This window comes from Rhineura floridana, chromosome 7 (genome assembly GCF_030035675.1).
Source record: "Rhineura floridana isolate rRhiFlo1 chromosome 7, rRhiFlo1.hap2, whole genome shotgun sequence".
NCBI lineage: Eukaryota > Metazoa > Chordata > Lepidosauria > Squamata > Rhineuridae > Rhineura > Rhineura floridana.
In genome coordinates, this window is record NC_084486.1 from 37,059,788 (window position 1) to 37,079,585 (window position 19,798).

Here is a 19,798-nt window from a genome sequence, read left to right on the forward strand (position 1 = left end):
AGGGTTTAACTCTGCTCTTGATTCAGTTCCAGTGGGTGGAAGAAATGCAGTTGCCTGCGGAAGGGAGTAAAGGAGCAGGTTCAAAGTTTTGGTCTTTCTATCAGAGGCTTAAGTCACATGTAATAGCTCAGCTGAGTTCACTGCATTTAACTAGCCTTGCCCGCAGCTTCTCAAGATATTAGCTAATGACTGAGCAGTACAACAATCTACATTTTAATTTCCTACCTTCCCTACCAATTCCAACGGGCACCAGCCACCACAGCTTATATTGTGTTTGCAATAAGTGTTTCAGGTCCTTACTCCTTTTGCACTACCGACTTGGACTCTGCTCCTACTGAGGCTCACCCCCTTGGGTGCCCATGAGCTTTTAAGATCCTCAGGCTCGGGTGACGCTACAGAGATAAAAGTCTTATTATGCCCATCTTCAGGTGTCCACAGATGCATCTATACAAAAAACTATCTCATACTTATGAGGTTAGAGTAGCTTTTCATGTTCTTTATGAATAATGTTTTCTCTTTCGTCTTCTTGATTTCCAAAATGCAGTTAAGCACTTCCTACGATATTGACCAGGTAGCAGAGGAAGAAAACAATTGTTTCTTTGGCTTAAGTAGGTCGCTGCAGGCCCATCAGGAGATCATTTGGCAAGAGAAGATTGGCCTTGATTTAGAAGAGGGTCAGGGAGTTTTTCAAAGGCCTGCCACTGATAAAGAAGGCAGATATCCCCAAAAGCAGAACACCCAGGAAATTGGTGTGACCCAACAGGAGGGTGTGGGTTCTCAGAATATAATATCAAGCTCACGGGGCATTTGTCACAGTTAATGAGAGGGTGTGGATTTCAGAGGGCCAAGAATAATAGGATACTGATATGCATGGAGATAATGCAGGAAATGCTGGGAAAACAAACTCATCTCTTTATAAAAACTGTCACTTTCTTCTTGTTTCTCTGTTATAATATGGAAATGGACTGCCTTCAAGTCGATCCTGACTTATGGTGACCCTCTGAATAGGGTTTTCATGGTAAGCAGTATTCAGAGGTGGTTTACCATTGCCTTTCTCTGAGGCTGAGAGGCAGTGACTGGCCCAAGATCACCCAGGGAGCTTCATGGTTGTGTGGGGATTTGAACCCTGGTCTCCCAGGTCGTAGTCCAACACTCTAACCACTACACCACACTGGCTCTGTTATAAGGCTTGCCCAAATACTGGGTCTCTCTTGCCTAGATGACAGACTGTTCCCTTCTTCCCTGGCTAATCCCATAATGATATCAGTGGCATTCCTTATTTTCAGGTCCTGCACTCAAGATATCAAATAACCTTTTTGGTACAGGATTCAAAATTTCACACAACCTGGTTTCCTGAATGCAGCTTTCCCCTGAAGTGCTGTTCTGTGCTATCCTCATAATATGCGTTTGTTGCCCCAAGCTTTGAGAATGCAATAAAAGTGCCTTTGGACACATTTGTCATTAACGTTGCTAATAATAGGGAGCTGAAGTGACCTTATGGTAGGGCTGTGCATCCTGAAGCACCTGCTGGGGCAAGAAGCCAATCTGTCACCCAGGGAGCTCACCTGACCCTACAAGCAAAGGGTGTGGGGTGCCGGAGGTGAGAAATGAAGGCAGAACAGAACAAGGGAAAGAATGTTAAAAAGCTTGCTAAAGCAGACAATGAAAAAGCACAGAGGATTAAAGTGACTCAGTAACATGGGATGATGTGGGACAGCCTGCAACAAACCCAGAATTAAAGGCTTACTTTTATATCTCTTCCTCTCTCCCACCTCCCTCTTCTTCCTCCTCCACTCCACTCATCCTCCCCCAGTTTAATCTTTTAGCCTCACGCTAGATCTTTGGGCCAAAACGTTAAATGTGACTGCGCTAGTCCTCTCCAAGCTGCAGGTTTATGCCCACACATGTCCGGATTCCCCTAATGGAAGAGAAGGCACTACAACATATGGCCCTGGGGAAAAGATGTAGCAGACCACATGTGTCAGCTGCTATCCTGACATACTTTACAGCCAAACAGGCTTCCCCTGGGCCTGGGTTAGCCAAGCCCTGCCAAGAGCCACAGAGACAAGGCCAAAGGAACCCAGATTTGGCAATAGCCACAGCACAAGAGGAAAGCAGCCTCTAACTATTGTCCCCGAGACAAACACGTACAGTGCCTTGGGAGAAAGGGGGCCCAGCCCCGGCAGGACATTTGGATAACAAGATGTCCTACAGAGGCATTTCTCTTATGGCAAATTACTCTCCTCCACCCTGCCCCCAAAATAATTATATGTACTAAAAAAAAAAAGGTATTTTATCATCTTGGGCAAGCAGCATCCCTGGGAATCCTGTGTGACCCAGAGGCTTTCATTTAGAATCTAAGGCCACATCACTACTTCTCCCCTTCAAGTTTCTGACAGGTACGGTTGTGGACATCTTTTACCCCTCAGGCACTAAAAAGCAAGCAGAAAGGAAAAGCAATAAATAAATAACTACCCAAATGTCTTTTTGTTGTTGCTGATTTCCTTTCACTAGTTAGGTTAAACATTGACAGTCCATCAGTCAGCAGAAGCTTAGTACCCAGCATGTTAATGCAAATTATATGAATCACATGTAAATAGCCATGCATATGAAAGCTAATTTGACTATTTTGGCTGGCTGGGCTCCTGTGCCTTTAACACCTACATAAGGCAAGAATTCAACAGATGTTGATTTTTCCATTTTCTGCATCTCAGTGCCCGGAAAAGCTGTACCTACTGAATTTTCTGCCCACTCAGTTACAAAGCACAGGAGATCCACTAGAGAACAAAATTAAAAGGCAGAGCACCAAGCAGGTAACACGGTATGAAAAATTTCTCTTCCATATTCTGAATGGCAGATCCCCTCTTAAATGAAACCCTGAATTTCTCCAGAGCTAATTAAAAAGCAACACATCATAAAGTTCATTGCAGGTCAATCAATTTTAAAAAGTCAGTAAGAATCACAAGGAAACAAAACTGCTTAAAGAGTTTCATAATTATACTGAATTTAAAGGGACAAATACTGCAAAGGGATCCTTTTGCCCCGTTCCATCCACCTTCCACTTACTTCAGAATGTTCTCCTTCTGTGCTTTCATTTTATGGTGGAGGTCTAAGTAGAAATTTACATTTGTTATTTGCAGAAACTACTGTGTGTGTGTGTGAGTCAGTCCATTCTCCCTTCCTAGGCAGTCAAACAGAGGGGAGTCAACTTAATCACAGTGAAATCTAGAAAAGCCTTAAGGGGAAAACAGCCTTTTTGGGGGGACACAAAATGCAGGTTTTCATTAACAATCAAATCAGTGCAACAGCTCGGCCTAAAACTGGCAAAATGAACTAAAATCAAGGCCGAGCAACAAGGCGAAGGAGTCACTCTCCAGCTTCCTCAACATCAATACCTCATTTTCTGAAAAAACATCAGCTTCGAAGCATGACCCAACCTAAAAAGAACTCACCACCCTCAGGGTAATAAGAGTTCATTATTTTTTGTTGCTGTTATTTGTGTGTAATAAAATGGCCGTTGCCATGATGGTCCCAGTGAATGAGACAAATGAAACAGAAAGGGTAGTATCTTTTAATGAAGTAACTTCTGTTGAGGCAGTAGCATCCATGCTACCAAGTTACTCTTTCAGTCCTTTAATGAAGAGTTTAATGAAGAGTTCTATGGAACCAGAAAGCTTGCATACTACTGTACACAAAAAAATCAGCCCAATAAAAGGCTTTGCCTTAACCGTTGTGTATTGCTTGTTTTATGTGTGTGTTCCATTCAGGATTATGCAGTAGAGATTGATACAAGGCAATCTTATAATTAAAGATCAGAGCATTACACACTTAACACTAAATAATTAGTGAGGAGTAGCAGCATACAAAGAGGTGTGGTCACATGCTGAGGTGGAGGGAGGACATGTTTTCACATTAGCATTTTACAAGTTGTTTATAAGTGTCCTCTCCAAAGCAAGATCGGTCTCAAATCAACCACTGAAAGATACACTGGTAGTTCTTCCTACATCAGGAGAGCTAGCATGAACAGAAAAACCTGTAGCCTAGGGGGTCCACGGACAGGCTTCAGGTGGTCAGTGAACCGGGCACACAAAAAAAGTCCAATGCAATAAAATAAATGGTATTTATTTTTAAATGCGGGTCCATAGCTTTCATCAGATTCTCAAAGTGGTCTGTGACCCAAAAAAGGATAAGAACCACTGAGAAAGACTGTAGAAACAGTTCTGGTACCTGGAGCAACAACTTTTGCAGTTGTCTGGAGCACCACTTTCTAACCCAGCAACCTTCAATACTAGGGATCAAATAGCAACTCACTACTAAAAGAAATCATCAACAACAGGCAGCACATGGCCATCATTATCCCCCACTACTCCACAGCACCAGAACAGCTTCACTGGATCCAGGAGTGAGCAGAACCAAGCAAGTGGTCAATTCTGGGTACAGCAAATGAGTCAGCTTGGGCAGATAGGTCAGTAAGAGTCAGAGACAGAAAAAGCGTTGCAGACTGTAACAAACGAGTGTTTGCTGATAATCACTGAATTAAATCCACAGTGCTAAAAAGATGCAAGGAGGGAGGGAAGAAATGTCCTGGGTTGTCAGTGATTCCCAAATGCTGTTTTGTGGGAGGAAAGAAAATAGGCAAACAAAAGTGAAAACAGAGATAAGAGAGGCAGACAAGGGATGTAGGGGCAGACAAGAGGGAAAGAGGACTGTGATTTATGTCTCCACTTCAGCAAATGTTTTCACTAACATTAGCATTGCTAAAGCCTAAAGGAGTAAGTGAATAAGAAACAGCAGGAACCTGTGGCTTTTATGGCACTAACATCTGCTGTAATGAACTCCTTGCAGACTATGTACAGCCCTCTCCATCAGCGCCTCGGTGCTCACGGCTTTCTGCCAGCTCTCTCCAGACATACTTTCAGCAAATCATGGAACTCAGATATTAGCAGAGTGGACATCCCCTCTGGCTAAAAGGCATCGGCCCATCCAGTAAGCCAAAGAAACATTAAAATAGGGACGTGCTTGTGCCTTATTGTTTCTAAACACTAAATGGGCAGGGCTGTTGGGTGTTCCTCCACCCTCCCACTTTTAAACTACATTTTTCTAGCCCTCCTTGCTGCAGTTGAGTGAATCAGATCTGCGATGTTCAGGCAATAGAAAGTCTGTGCCCTTCAAGTGTCTGTTTCTCTCACCACCTCCAGTCATTATTGTTTATCAATTCAGCCCATACAATCCTTTTATCCTATCCCAATAGCATTGTTCCTTGCCACCTTCCCCATCCCCAAAGGAGCCCAAGATTCAGCAATCTCAAATATCAGGTTCAGAACAAAATCTTCATGATGAGCCACATTTATAATATGCCCCTTCAACTGAGTGCAAAATCATCATCAGTATGAACCACCCTCCCGATGAGGAATCAGATCCCGAAAATTTCCCCTGAGAATCCTGAGACAAACCACTGTCAATCAGTGACTTCAAAAAGCATTGTTCTAATCCAAGAGGATCTAATTCATCTTCTGCAAAAATGCCAGACCTATCAGAGTTTAAACGTTTAACACTGAATGATTCTTGTTAGCCTTTGGCTGCTTGTTCACAGTAATACTGGAGGGAGTAGGTCTCCATCCAGTCAACCTGTCACAAACAAATTAATAAGACCATCCCTGAGGATTCATCTGCTGAAGGATTGTCATCTGATGGACCAGGTTTGCTCCAATGTACATGGTGAATGGTACCAAACAATAAAGCTGTGTATGTGTATGAACTGAACCACAAGAATACCAGTCCCTATGGGAAAATGGACCAGGTTTGTCAAGATTACTTAAAGCTCATCTATAGATCATTTGTTGGTAATCTTGAGTGTACCTGGCTCACATACCCATAGAGAATGGTATCCTTGTGGTTCATTTCATACACATACGCAGCTTTATTGTTCAGCACAATTCACTGTACATGTTGGAGATGTCACACAGCAAATTTCCTTACACATGCTCCATGTCTATATAATTTGCCAGTGGAGACAGGGAAATTCACTGTGAGTAAGTTGTACTAAGGACAGCCAGGAGATGCCAATTCCCAGGGCAAATACAACATCTAGAACAGCTCCCCCCTTTCAATATTAACAATACTGCATAAAGGAATTTTGTCAATGTTGTGACAGATACAACAATGTGAGTTTCCATAGCTAATAGGATTAAGTGCCAGGAATGAGTTGTCTGATTCTCTAGATTAGGAATAGAGAATCTGCAGCCCTCCAGATTTTATTGAATTCCAACTCCCATCAATCCCAGTCAGCGTGGGCAGCCAGGTTGGGTACTCGCCAAGGGCCCCTGCAGCAGCTGACAGGGGCTCCTGGGGCTGGGTGGGTGTAGTTCCCACACCTCAGTTAATGCTAGCATCAGATAATGGAGCATGCACGCTGCGACCAATGCTGGTGCAGATCCTGGAGCATGAGCCAACCTTGCAGGCAACACCCCCGCTGCAGCCAGGTGGCCACACCACGTTCTGTGTCACCACATACATGCTTGCCATCACCCAAGATGACGGCAGGGGCATCAATATGCTCCCCCACCATCTTGGGTGATGGCAGGTATGCACACCCAGCGTGCTAACGCAGCCACGCTTATTTAAGCTACCACACCATCACCTTCAAGGGCCACTGCAGCCTGGTGTCCAAGGGGCCGCTGGAGTCTAGTGCCGGCCCTAGCATGGTGAATGGTTAGAAATGATGGGAGTTCAACAGCATCTGGAAAACACCACACTGGCTAACGCCACCATGGCGAACAAGAGTAACAACATAGGATAATACAGAAAATGTATAAGTTAACGAAACTAATACGATTAATAAAGGTTCACCAATATCAGAGTTAATCAAACTTAGAATGTTTTAAGATAACATGTCTAAAAGGATAAAAATACAGAAAACACAAGGAAAATGAAATTAGAATTTAGCTTTCCAATAATGACACTGCACATTATTTACTTTTATGAAAATAAGAATAAGTTCCATACTTACAACAGAGAGAAAAACACCTAAGGTTGTATTTGGTCTTGAAAATTATTATTCCAGAAATGTATAAACAAGGCCCCTTTTCCAACAAATCTCTTAATCTGCTTCCTTGGTTACCTTCTTGAGAAATAAGGCTGTGAACACACTTATCGCGTACAACAACTAGTGGAAGGACAATGGGTTGATCTGCCGATCAGCTGTGAAATCTCTTTGAAGCAAATTTAAAAATAAAAACACTCAAGCTCATCCTACCAGGTTTTACAGTAAAAAGGGGCAGGGTTTGACTAGCGTCATAAGCCCCCATTTTCAGAAGAGACGCACTAGAACCGGCAGAACAGTGGGTGTGTTTCTACCCTAAGATCTATTTTATTGATAATGCCATGTCCCAAATTCTTTTTTTCCAGTTTGAATGAGCTGGAACTGTGCAGATTTCCAGGGTGCTGCTATACAGCTTTTATCAGAGGTTAATGCCAGTTCAACTATCTGAATTATCTACGAATGGATCTTAGTACAGATAGATGACCACCCAATACTATGTGTGTATCAACGTTTACATAAGGCTGATGAAGGATGGATTTTACCCAGCCTTTGCATGCATGAGAATGAACACTCTGGAGTTTTTGAGAGGCCAGAGTTCAAGTCACACCTCAGCTGTATTTTCACCATGTGATTGAGAGTCACCAACCACCCCCCTCAGTTCCCAGCTTATAAAATAGGAGTAATAATTATTTAACACACAGGTTTGTGGCGAGGGAAAGCACAATAAAGTCTGCAAAGTACTCATCAGACTGAAATTCCTATGCACACTATAAAGTAGTAGCGATCACAAATATGGAACTATGGTGTGAACGAACAATGATTCATGGAAGCCCTGAAGTTGGTAAAAAGAGGCTTTGGTGCCTTGGATGCAGAACCCTGAAAGCCAGGGCTGTCCGGGGACATTTTCTCCATGCCGCTTGGAACATCAGCAAAGGACCCTGGGGCATACATTTCTAATTCCATGCTGCCTCGTTAGCATCCCAAACGTTGCTGTCCCACCTCCCAAGCAACCACTTGAGTTTTGTGGGCAGTCATGCTGGCCCTACCCCCAAAACCATCTAGCCAGATGTTAAGTTCCACTGCTTAAAATAATCTACAGTTGGCAGTAAACAAACAGAACCTGTGTAACATTACCATTACTGTAACTACTACTACCTCCCATTTCCAGAGGCAAGGAATGGCAGTGCGCAAGAAGAAAGCAGACACATCCTCAGCAGCAACATAGACCAGTAGGCAAGGAGCACTTTAATGTTCTGGCGACTAGGGCCATAAAAAGCTACCTTATACCAAAGCCATGTCGCTTTGCACGGTTTGCACTGATGGGCAGTGGCTCTCCAGTGTTTTGGGCAGAGGACATTCCCAGTCTTACCTGAAGACGCCAGGGATCAGATATTGGGCCTTCTGCATGCAAAGCAGATGCTCTACCTCTGAGCTGCAGCCTATCCCGAAGCAGTTCCCTTCTTGGGCTGTTTCTGTCTGTACAGGTTATTCCGGTTTCCTTTGCCGACAGTACAGTAAAAGCAAGCGATGTGAAGGGTGAGGCATCCCTGTTGGACTCACATGAATGGATCTAGTAGATGATCCCCTCACAGGTTAGATGGAAATGAAGCTGGTAATAGATCATTTAACTGCCACCTGACAGGTCCTCTTCCCCACCACTTCTCCTTGTCCTGGCTGACAATGCACGGCACCAACTTTCAAAAGAAGCTGTTGGTGATGTAGGTTTAAAAATAATGAGAAATTAGGCACAGCATCATCTCTTCACACTGTTCTGAAGTCACACATACAAACTACCATTGCTGCTATTTCAACTCCATATCCACCCCACCCCCAATTCCTCCTCAGTCAAGCCAGATAAACATGGGTATGCCTTTTTCCACTTTATTTTTAAACACGCTGTATAAGCCCATATGTTCATCAAATACAAACAAGAGCGTTGCCTTGTAATCAATGATCACAGGTTCACACTCCTGCTGGCAAGAGTGTGTGTGTGCCAGTCACTTTCACAGCATCCCATCCCAGATTTTCGCAGCTGCTTAGGCAGTCCACGTGGTGTTGTCAAGGTGTGGGGGGGGTGATGGGAGGGGGAAATGATAGAAGGCAGACATACCCAAGAGAGGCTGTGATCCTAACAGGAGCTTCACATGCCACTCCTAATAAGAAACAAACATCTAATCTAATCAAACATGTAATCATATCAGCAGCATGGCAGAACTGCCAGGGACTCAACTGAAGCGCAAACCTTATTCCAAGAGGTCAACCCAAAATACCTTTCCCCCCCCCCTTGATTTATACCTCTGGTCTCATCCGTAGGTCCAAACAGCATTCTGCCACAGTACAGACAAGACCAAACCTAGGTTCCACTAAACTTGAAAACCCAATGTTGAAACACAATGTTTAGTAAATAATATGTAGACTAGTACTCACGGGACCAGACTACTTGTCTACATCCCTGGAGTTTGTGGGTTCAAATCTCACAGGGGAAGGGGCACAGGATCCCAGCTGTTTCTGATTGGGGTTGAGAGCCATTGTGTTGAGATATTTATGAGACCCTTTGATGACAATTATGATTACGCTTTCTTGCTTTGTCTCATTTGCCTTTATGAATTGTATTGTCTTTTTGTGTTTTATGAATTTCTATGTTGCCTTGAGAACTTTTTTAAAAAAACAAACAAACATCCCCTGGCCAAACAAAACAAAAAGGGAGCCAGATCATAAATCTGAGGTTTGGCTTATTCCTTTTGAAGTTCCAAGGCAGTGGCATAGAATTCAGGGGCTGTTCTATCCAGTCATGTTACTCCACTTTTTCTTCACATTCTTCCACCAGTTTCTAAATCCAGCTTCCTCCTCTGCCTCTGGTAGCAAGCAGAATCCAGGAGAGGAAGGTGGGTGATGGGGTCACTTTAAAAAAGCAGCAGAAGATGTACTGGCTGCATCTTCGCCCACTGCCTTGAAACATTTTTCAGAACTGTTATTTGCAATTTGCATTGGTTTTATTACAAATATTAAAATAAAATCCAACCTTACTGGCCCATGATCACCTTTCCTAACAGGGGTCTCCCTTCCTGCCCAAACCTGCAATGGCCCTATAAAGTTAAGAATCTAAAAACTTAAGGGCTGACAGAAGGGACACAGAGAGAGAGAGATTAAAAACAAACCTGTGAAGTCTCAAGAGAAACAGAAATAACAAAATGAAATACAGCAGATCTGGGAAAGGAGGTGCCCAAAGCATCAGATCTATGTCAAAGTCGCAGTGATGGTACAAGTCAACATGCCACGTATATCATATACTTTATCAGTAAAAACCAGCTTACATGTGTCTTACCTATGGTTCAATTGGTGGGAGATTCTGGGATTTACAAAATTGCAAGATTGTTGCTTTTAGAAATCAGCCTTCTTCTTTGAACCCACTGGCTACTGTGTCTCACAAGTGCCAATATAGTTGGAATATGGGCTAATACCAAAAGAAAATGGTATAGATGTAGATAGCACCAGATTGATTCTATTTTCAGCCTAATAGTTGCATTTCATCAGCATTCAAGCTGTGCCAGGACATATGGACCACATTTTTCTGGCAACTCATCACATCTTCAGCACTTGTCACCACTGGCTGGGCTGCATTGGCATAAGCATAGCCGGTACCACAGTGGGCCCTTAAGTGTATTATCTGCTGAACTGAATCCACTCAGACATTTATCAATATAGTTTAAAATGGTTTCAGCATTCCTACCTCTACCGCAGTGTTTATATAAACTTTATATTATGAGGCCTGGCACTGCATGGCAAACTCCCTCTGTAGTCCTAGGCCAGGAATGAGGAACCTTCCAGGCAACCTCCTGGGGGCCACATGCCAATGGTAGCTGGGGCCAGAGGCAAAAGTGGGCAGAGCAAAGAATGTACTTTTTACCTTTGTACAGTACATTAGTTTCTACACACACCCTCACACCCTCCTTCAGCCAGGCAAGCAAGAGACATGATCAGAGTTCAAGTGCACCTTACAACCAGGCAAAAACATTCAAGGAAAGTGTGAAGCAGGGCTGGGGAGGGCTGGGGAGAGTCCCAAGGGCCAGAGAGGCCAGGGGGCTGCATTCTGAACTTGGGAATCCATGGTTTGTTTCACTCTAGAAAACCATGGTGTGAACCAAGGAGTGAAGCGGGAGCAATCTCCACCGTCAAGATAAACTGTTAATTATAATTCACCACAATATGTAAAGACAGAAACTGTGTAAAGCTTTACCGTGACACGCACACAGAGTCAATGCTACAAAACACTAAAATCTTCCACAAATGCGCAAAAAACCCCAAAGCCTGTAGGTGGGAGGGTGGGGGCTTGCACCATCACCTCTCACAAAAGGCAAGCTCTTGTTTCCATACAAGCAGAAGGAGGGAGGTAGGGAGAGAGGAAAGGAGAGCACCATGGGTAAGAATTTACAAATATGCTTTTCAAAACATTAATAAGAACCTAATTAGTGCATGAGTTTCAGATCCAAGTATCAGAGGTGGGGAGGGGGGAGGCAGAAAGCCAAAGTATCTCCCTCTAGTTTCAATGTCCAAAGAAAGTTGCTATGGTAAGTTAATCAGTCATTGCATAGCATCATAGACTAGCTTTCCTTTCCAACCCTTCCCTACTGATATTGCTCTTAGCTATTCCTTATACCTGGCAAGGGGAATCTGTGACCCTCCAGATGCCAGTGGGCAGGGATGAAGGGCTTTGCAATCCAACATCACATGGAAGGCCATGGCATCCCCATTCCTGTCTAATATCTTTCAAAAACCACACTCAACCAGAAAAAGAAGGTCACCACATTTCTCTCCTTCTAATACAGATCTTTAACAGCTGTGTGACAGGCAAAAGTACTCCATCACAGTATCTCCATTGCAGGGAAACACGCCTGTTGGGATTTTTGCTTGCCACATAATTTCTAAAGGCATTGAATCTCTGCCAGGAAGAAGGTGGTAGCTCTAGTTTCACATCAGAAAACCCTGTGTGGAGGAAGGAAATCATAATATTAATTTATTTCTGCTTTTCTATTTAAACAAGTGTTATCGGCATTTGAAATATCACTTTTAGAATAGCCCCTCCCCCTCAATATTACTCTCGTTTCCAACATCCTCTTACACACAGAGAAAGATCCCAAAACATCAGTAACAGACTTCTTATATGGAAATATTATTTTCTGATGTTATCATTAATGACAGTTTATGGAGTGAACTCAGTTTTCAGCAAGAAAGACAGTGATTTGGATGAGGCTGACATTTTTGCAAGCTTAAAGCAGCAGGGAATGAAGAATCATAAAACAAAAGGATAAATGCATCTATGCCACCTTTCTACTAAAAATGTTGCAGGGTAAATAAGATTATCAAGAGCTCTTTTTATCATAATATAGTAGAATGGGGAAAATATTCCTGACACATAAGAAGTGTTGCTCTCTTTCTAGCCTTCAAATGACTGCAGATTCATTTAACTTTGTTATGTTTCAGTTCAGAATTTAACTTAGGAATCCAGTTTTCCTAAAACAAGTGAGTATAGCGGACAGATGTCTGTACTTGAATCTGGGAGACTCAGGTTCAAATTATTTTAAAAGGCTACTCTCAGCTTCTTGGACAGTCTATAAAATGAAAATTGACACTGGCCAACCTCACAAGATTGCCGTAAAGGGTACAATCCGGATAAAGGGTACAATCCAAAGAAATCAAATTAAGCCCTGAAATACCAATTAATTCAATAGGGCTGCAGTACATTGAAATATTGAACATTTCATATATTACAAGTGTTATATATACACATTCATGGTGGACAGCAACTGGCTGGAACCATGCTGACACCCCCCCCAGAGAGAAATTGTGGTGAGGGGAGAGTGCCAGAGAGGTGTTCTGACTTTGGCTGGGGGGCAGTGACGAATCAGGGCTATACATCTTTATACAAATGTTCTAGATGTCTGCAAGTGAGCAAACCTACTACCTATTCATTCTGGACAGCTTTATCAACCCAGACAGGAGAAGTAGCATCAGAAAACTAAGCAGGGGTGGATGGAAACAGAGAACCGTTTCAACTGAGGGAGAAAGTATCCCGCAGGGCTCTTTGTACAGCCGGGGTGGCTAGTCTCTGGCCCTCCAGATATTGCTGGAGTCCCATGATCTCCAACTACTAGCCGTACTGGTTAACTCTGAAGGGAGGTGGAGTCCAAAACATCTAGATGACCACAAATTCCTTACCTCTTCTATATAGATTGCTCACTCTCTCCCCTTCACCCCACCCCCTCCCTCCCTTCACCCCCCCTCTCTCTCACACACAGAGAGAGCATGGACCATGTAAAATTAATGGGTAAGGAGACTGGACTCTGTTGTTTTGCCTCCTCTCTCTCCCCCCCCCACTGATCAATTCTTTTTGGGGGGAGAAAGCAAAGGGAGGGCAAGACTAAGAAGGGTCCCTCCTTGCTGCAGTTCCCCAACCCTGCCAATGATCACTGGGAATCAATGGGGGGGGACTGCAGGGAAGCAGATTTTGGCTAAACATTACGAGAAACCTTAACTCTAAGAGCTGTCTAGTAAGAGTGGAGCAGAGGTGCCGGGCTCTCTTTCACTGGAAGAATTTTAAGAGAGGATGGGCAGCCATCTGTCAGGCCATGGTGTAGTTAAATACAAGAAGAGCCCTGCTAGATCAGGCCAACAGCCCATCTGGTCCAGCCTCCTGTTCTCACAGTGGCCAGCCACATGCTTATGGGAAGCCTGCAAGCAGGACTAGGGTGCAACAGCACTCTCCCCACTTCTGATTCTCAGTAACTGGTAGTAGTATCCTTCTGAGCAGATCTTGCACTGAGCATGGGTCTAGATGACCACCTTCCAATAGGAGGGTTCTGTGAAAGAATACCTCCCTTTCCACTTGTCTCATCCTAGAGTTAACAACCGCTTCCTGTCTCTGATAGGAGTGACTTTGCTTTTAAGGGCTAGGTTTAGAGAATTCACACATATTTAGAAAACAAGAATTAGAAAGCTATAACTAGAAAATAGTTGGTCAATCCCTGGCCTCTCTTCACCCTATCTAGCAAGGACTACATGAGCTGAGCTACATCTTCAAATAATCACGTGGTACAGACATCTTGGTACTGAAAGCTTTCCAATAGGAATAAAAAGATTAAACTCTGCACAACCAGAAACAATATCCCTTCTGTGCTCTTTGCCTATCCCAATACTCCCCATCCCAAAAAGAGAAAAGAAAAATAGTATTTGAGGAGCAAGCCAAACTAGAACCTTTCAGCATTATGTACTAACTTGACAAGTGCAACTCATTTTGAACATAAAGAAGCATTATATCATGAAATCTTCCACTTGCATATTGAAGTGGTACAGTCCTCGTAAGGCTGTGCCACTATTCTCCATCGTGCATAGATCAGCCTCAAGACCTCTAACCAGAAACAATATCCTTTCCGTACTCTGTGCCTATCCTTCCCAATACTGACATCAGATGAAAGTAAAAATAATAGAGTCAGCAGAATCATTCCCCTGATGAGTTGTGCAGACACACACAAAAGTGGAGAGTCTGGCACTATTAGCTCTATTAGTTCAACCAGTCAGGAAAGCAATTATCCCTTGGGTATATACTGTGTCCTGCTTTTCTTATGGAGAATTGCATAGACTCCAAAGACCCAGTGCATACTGGAGGAGGGAAAGAAGGAAATTTTTGGATTAATCATTTCAACACAAGGATTGCAGAATATGGGAGCATGAAACTGGGTTGCTAAGTGTGAATGTTAACATGCTAGGCAGTCTTGTCATTATTGCAACACTGTGAGCACACCCAATGTATGAACAATACCTGTGTTGAAAACATTTCCTAGGCAGAGCATGATAGAGCTAAAAACAAAAATAAACACCCATCCCTCTCATGACAACGAGAACACAGACGATCAGGTCACTTATTTTTCTGTTTGTGAAAGGAAGTTGGGAATTTGGAGCGGAGGGGCTGCTACTGATTGCTACATGCCCTGCAAACTCTTCCTGAACTTTTAATTGCACTGTAAAAACCAATGTCCCCCTTCAATATGCTTGCAGGGCCCGCTTGCGACAAGATGCTTCTGGCATTGATCAAACAAATGCCACAGACATGTCTGGTGGCACATCCCCACATTATGCAGGCACCCTCCTGCTTTACAAGGTAGGAGGAAAATGTTCAGTGAAGTTAAAGAGACTTCAAAGTCTTTTTAAAAGGAAAGCGTATAAGCTGTCTTGCCTGTCACAGCCTGTCGGGGCACTCCAAGCCCCTAACATTTATAGTGATGATCTTCCCCAAACTCTGCAGCCATCAAACTTTATGCTTTCCTGACTTCTGAGATGTCTTTAGCTGCACATCTCTTTATAGCTGCACTTAAAAGGAAAACCAGCACCTCCATGTCTCCCTTGCTGGAGAATCGCAATAGATATACGAGACAGTATTCTGAATGAGAGGCAAACTGTCAGAAAGGAAACGTTTTTGAAGCAATGAATGGGTGGTTTATCTTCACTGGTCTGCTCAGATATGCTCCACAAAGAAAAAGCACTCTGCATGCGCTTAGTGGGACTATTCGTACCATCACAGGGCTCAGCCTTAGTGTTGAAGCAAGGTTCTGGGGTCAGGTCTTGGCTCAAATAAAATGCCACCCTCCCCCCTGGCGAGCAGTGGCAAAGTTGCTGGTGTTGGAGCAGAAGGTGTGCCAGAATGTGTTATATGCTCTTGGGTATTCAGCAAAAAGGAAGTGGAGTCACCATAGTATACCAGCTTAGAGCAGGGGTGGGCACACTCAGGCCTGGGGGTCGAATGTGGTCCTTCAGGCCTCTCTGTCAGGCCAGGGGAACACTCCCCGGGTCACCCCCCTCTCCCCACCTCCCCACCTTTGCACCCAAGGGTTTTGCCTGGTTGATGTGTGTCCATGATGCCTCTTGCTCCTCTGGATGGAGAGTAGAGAGGGGGGTGAGTGTGTGTAGAAACTGATGCACACTACAACGATAAAATTTACATTTGCTCTTCCACAGGCTTTTGCCTATGGCCCCATCCACGACTGGCATGTGGCCCTTGGAAGACTGCCCAGCAAGGAATGCAGCCCGTGGACTGGAAAAGGCTTCCCACCCCTGACTTACAAGGTTCAAGTTTCCATATCACATGATCATTGCTATTTCTTGGCTGCACAAGGAAAACTTTGCTGGCATAGGCTAAGAAAATCTAGAAGCCTGTCCCGACACATTCATTCACAACCTTGGAGAGAGCAGCATGGGGTGAACATAATTCAAGTCAATGTTTGACGCAATAGCAGGTCTGCAATTAAAAAGTAATGCTCGGAGTTGAAGTGATTATTACCTTCACTCATCCCATCATCCCCACAGTACGGAGCCCCTGTGCCTGAACTTCAAGCAGCACTTCCAGCTAGCATGGTTATTAAATAAAAGAATGGAATCCTCAACAGGGTTACTATTTGCTCAGCTAGCAAAAGAGAACATCACTAAGAATCAAATGCAGCTCAAAGCTGGAAGGAACAGCAGAGGCAGCTACCAACTTTGCTCCGGTCCTCAGTTGGCTGACATCCTATCCCTTCCTCTTTTCCCATTGCTGCCTATCCCTAAATTATCGTATTCAAGGCAATACAAATTTTGAGAGGGTCCTACAGGGTCTCAACATACTTTATCACACTCTCAAACCTTCCTTTATTCCAACAGATGTTCAGAATGCTCCAGGAATGCAAAATAGAGTCCCTGCTTTGGAAAAGTCTGCTCCTTTGATTTAGACCTCTTTAATTTTGTAGCAAAGCATATCTATAAATGTACTCTTTGAGAAACTCTTCAAGCAGCGCTCCCATTTCACATTCCAGAATCCCTTTAAACAATGTCCTCTGTTCACTATAAACTCTTTCTCCCCTATCATTAACTGCAACTTCAAAATACATCTTTAAAGTACCAGACTGAGCAAATTATAATTTGATTTTAGTTAATTACAGACAAGCTCTTTGGAACCAGGGCAAACTGCACCCTATAACAATGCACTCAGTGTACTTATTAGTAGCTGCTCAACATACATAGTCGCTATTAGCAATTATGAACATGCTGATCCATCATCAGCTTTCACCCAAATCATCAGATACCTTGTTTTAAGGGTTTGGCTTTACACTGAAAAGGCCACCCAAAATTAATCTGTTTTTTTAAAAAAAAATAAACAGTCATATACATGTCTGCTCAGACGTTAGCCCCACTGAGTTCAGTGGGACTTGCACCAAGCTAGGTGTACACCGGATTACAGATATTTGCCAAAAGATCCAAAAATAAACAGGAAGAGATGAAGGTTTAGGAATCAGTTCACACTTTCAGGCCTGGGAAGGAACAAGGTCTGCTATGCTTTCCTAAAGCAAAAGGGTATTAAAGGAGGATGAAGTACTGTATATGAAAACAAGGATCAACAAAATATATTTAGGCCACAGCACTCAAACCAAACCAAACCAAACGAATAAGGAGACTCCTCCCAAGTAGGGTGGTCGCGTGAGCATGTTTCCCCCCCAAGAAATCTCTCTCTAACACACAATCCTTGTTCCAGCTGCACAGGCCAGGTAAAACACTTCTTAACAATACTGAAAGAGGCAATAGTCCACACTGAAAAAACAAAACCAGTTCAGGCAACCTAAAACGTCAGGGTTTTCTCTCAAACACACATGCAGACCCTGTAGTCTCCTGTTACAGCCTATTCTGACAATCAGATTATATTCCTTTGACTCAAAAGTTCTATCCTAAAGAGAAAGAGACGGGCAGATAATTATTGTACTTTGCTTCTGTAACATGCACAAACACACACAATTTCCTTCCTAAATGCATCCCATAGATAATTCTATCGATCTCAATGGAACTTGTATCAAATAAGATGGCTAGAAACATAGCCACCATCCTGCTCTAGATTCCCCCTGCTGCTGTGACAGATTGCTACCACTCCAGTCCTAAAGTGACAGGGGAAATAGGTAGAGTCAATGGGACTTGCTTCCAAATAAAACTTGGATCACAGCTTAACAGCACAAGCAGCCTGAGTATTAAATTGGAAGCAAGACCCACTGTTTCAAGAGACTTCCTGCCCAAGGAAAAAGTGTGCATTAGGGCTGCAGTCTAAAAGAGTAAAGTCATGGAGAGTTCATGTAGGAGTCGCCTCAAATTAGCAGCAGGGTTTGAAGTAGTGATTTACTTTGAATTGCAGTTTCAGGCCAGCAACTACTCAGAGGAAGATGCCACTCAGTAAGGGGGAGGTTACATCCAAGTCATTTTCCCCGGCAGGAGGGATGCCGGATTACTTCTGCACAGATTTTTAAATGGTGCTTTACATGGGTAATTCATGCACAGTAGCTATTCAGTACGGGCAATACCTGAAACAATCAGGCCCGCTGATTCAGGGTTCCAAAACTATACTTTTAAAATTTCCACAATGGGCATTCATGACAAAGATTCAGAGCAACATTACCGACTTCTCCTTGAATTACAAGTGGAGTCAACCCCTCCCCCTCTTCTTGGCAGTACCCCCTCTTGCTCTGCTAAAAGTTTAAAAGTTAACAAGTCGGTTCTTGCTGTAGATTAAGCAGGAACCTGGATATCAAAGAAATCGTGGGCAAGATGCATGCACAGGATGTCAGCTTAAAGCCACAAATCTATGCACACAACACAATCTTATAGAGTTTACTCCCCAGTAAGTGTGAACTGGAGTAAGGGAAACAAGTGGTGTTTATTTCGAGTAAACGTGCCTAGAAGCCACGCATCCTCCACGCATACCTGCCCCCCCCCAAAGCCAGTCCACGATCGCCTTCCTACCCACCCACCGTAAACGTAAACCTTTTCAAGATGACTTGGGTTGTATCTATCTTTCTGGGAGGCCGAAAACAAAATTTCCCAAGGACGATAAGAAAAAGATACCCACTTGACGCTTTCCCAAGTTACACTCAAAGGCTTGCAGTCCTACATGCTTGCCTGGGAGCCAGCCCCGCTGCACACACTGGCGCCGACTTCCGAGTAAACATGCATCGGCTCGGGTTGCACATGGGACCTACTCCCGCTGGCTGGGGTTTTCTGCACTTGCGAATACCTCCAACTCCCCGGTCTTCTCTTTGGGTCCCGCTCACTAAGCCATCATTACTTCTTTCCTCTGACCTTCTCTCTCCCTGAAACCGACCGAAATGTTAACTGTCTTTTCCCACTTTCCTTTCCCCAAAATCACTGGTCCAAGCAGAATATCCCGTCGCATCAGCGGGATGGTTCGACCCAACGAGACAAGCCAGACTTATCCGCCCCCCTTGATAGCAACGTTGGTTTTGGCTTTCAATTACCGAAAAGGAGTGGGGGAATGAAGGCAGGGAAGAGAGCCGGCATAGGGAGAGGGTAAAGCAGTTATTTTATTTACTATCCCCCCCCCTTTTTTTTTGCCTGCAAGCCTGTTAGTCAAGTCCAGCTCGCATTCCTCGCAGAATAAGCACGAGCAGAAGAATCCAGACGAGAACGGAGAACACGCGGGGTGGGAGAAGTGAAGGAGCGGGGAGGGGGAGAGAAGAACCTGAAAGTCCAGGGTAACTTTTTGGAATGGTGTGGGAAAGAAGGAGAGGAAATATCTCGCCCCCCCTTCCCCATTTTTGGACCTCAAGCCACGTCCGGAGGAAAGACACAGAGAAAAGCCTCTTTAGCATCAGTCATAAAAACAAACAAGCAAACAACGTTCCACGAGTTTTCTCCCTTCGCGTTCTCACGAGCCACGCCGACTTCGGGGTTGGG

At 43.9% G+C, this 19,798-nt stretch overlaps 1 protein-coding gene across 2 annotated transcripts in view; it reads right to left on the bottom strand.

Moving 5' to 3' along the window:
- The window catches only part of UNC5B (unc-5 netrin receptor B), a 208,579-nt gene that overhangs the window by 187,623 nt on the left and 1,158 nt on the right, over positions 1-19,798 (bottom strand). The window lies entirely within an intron of this gene.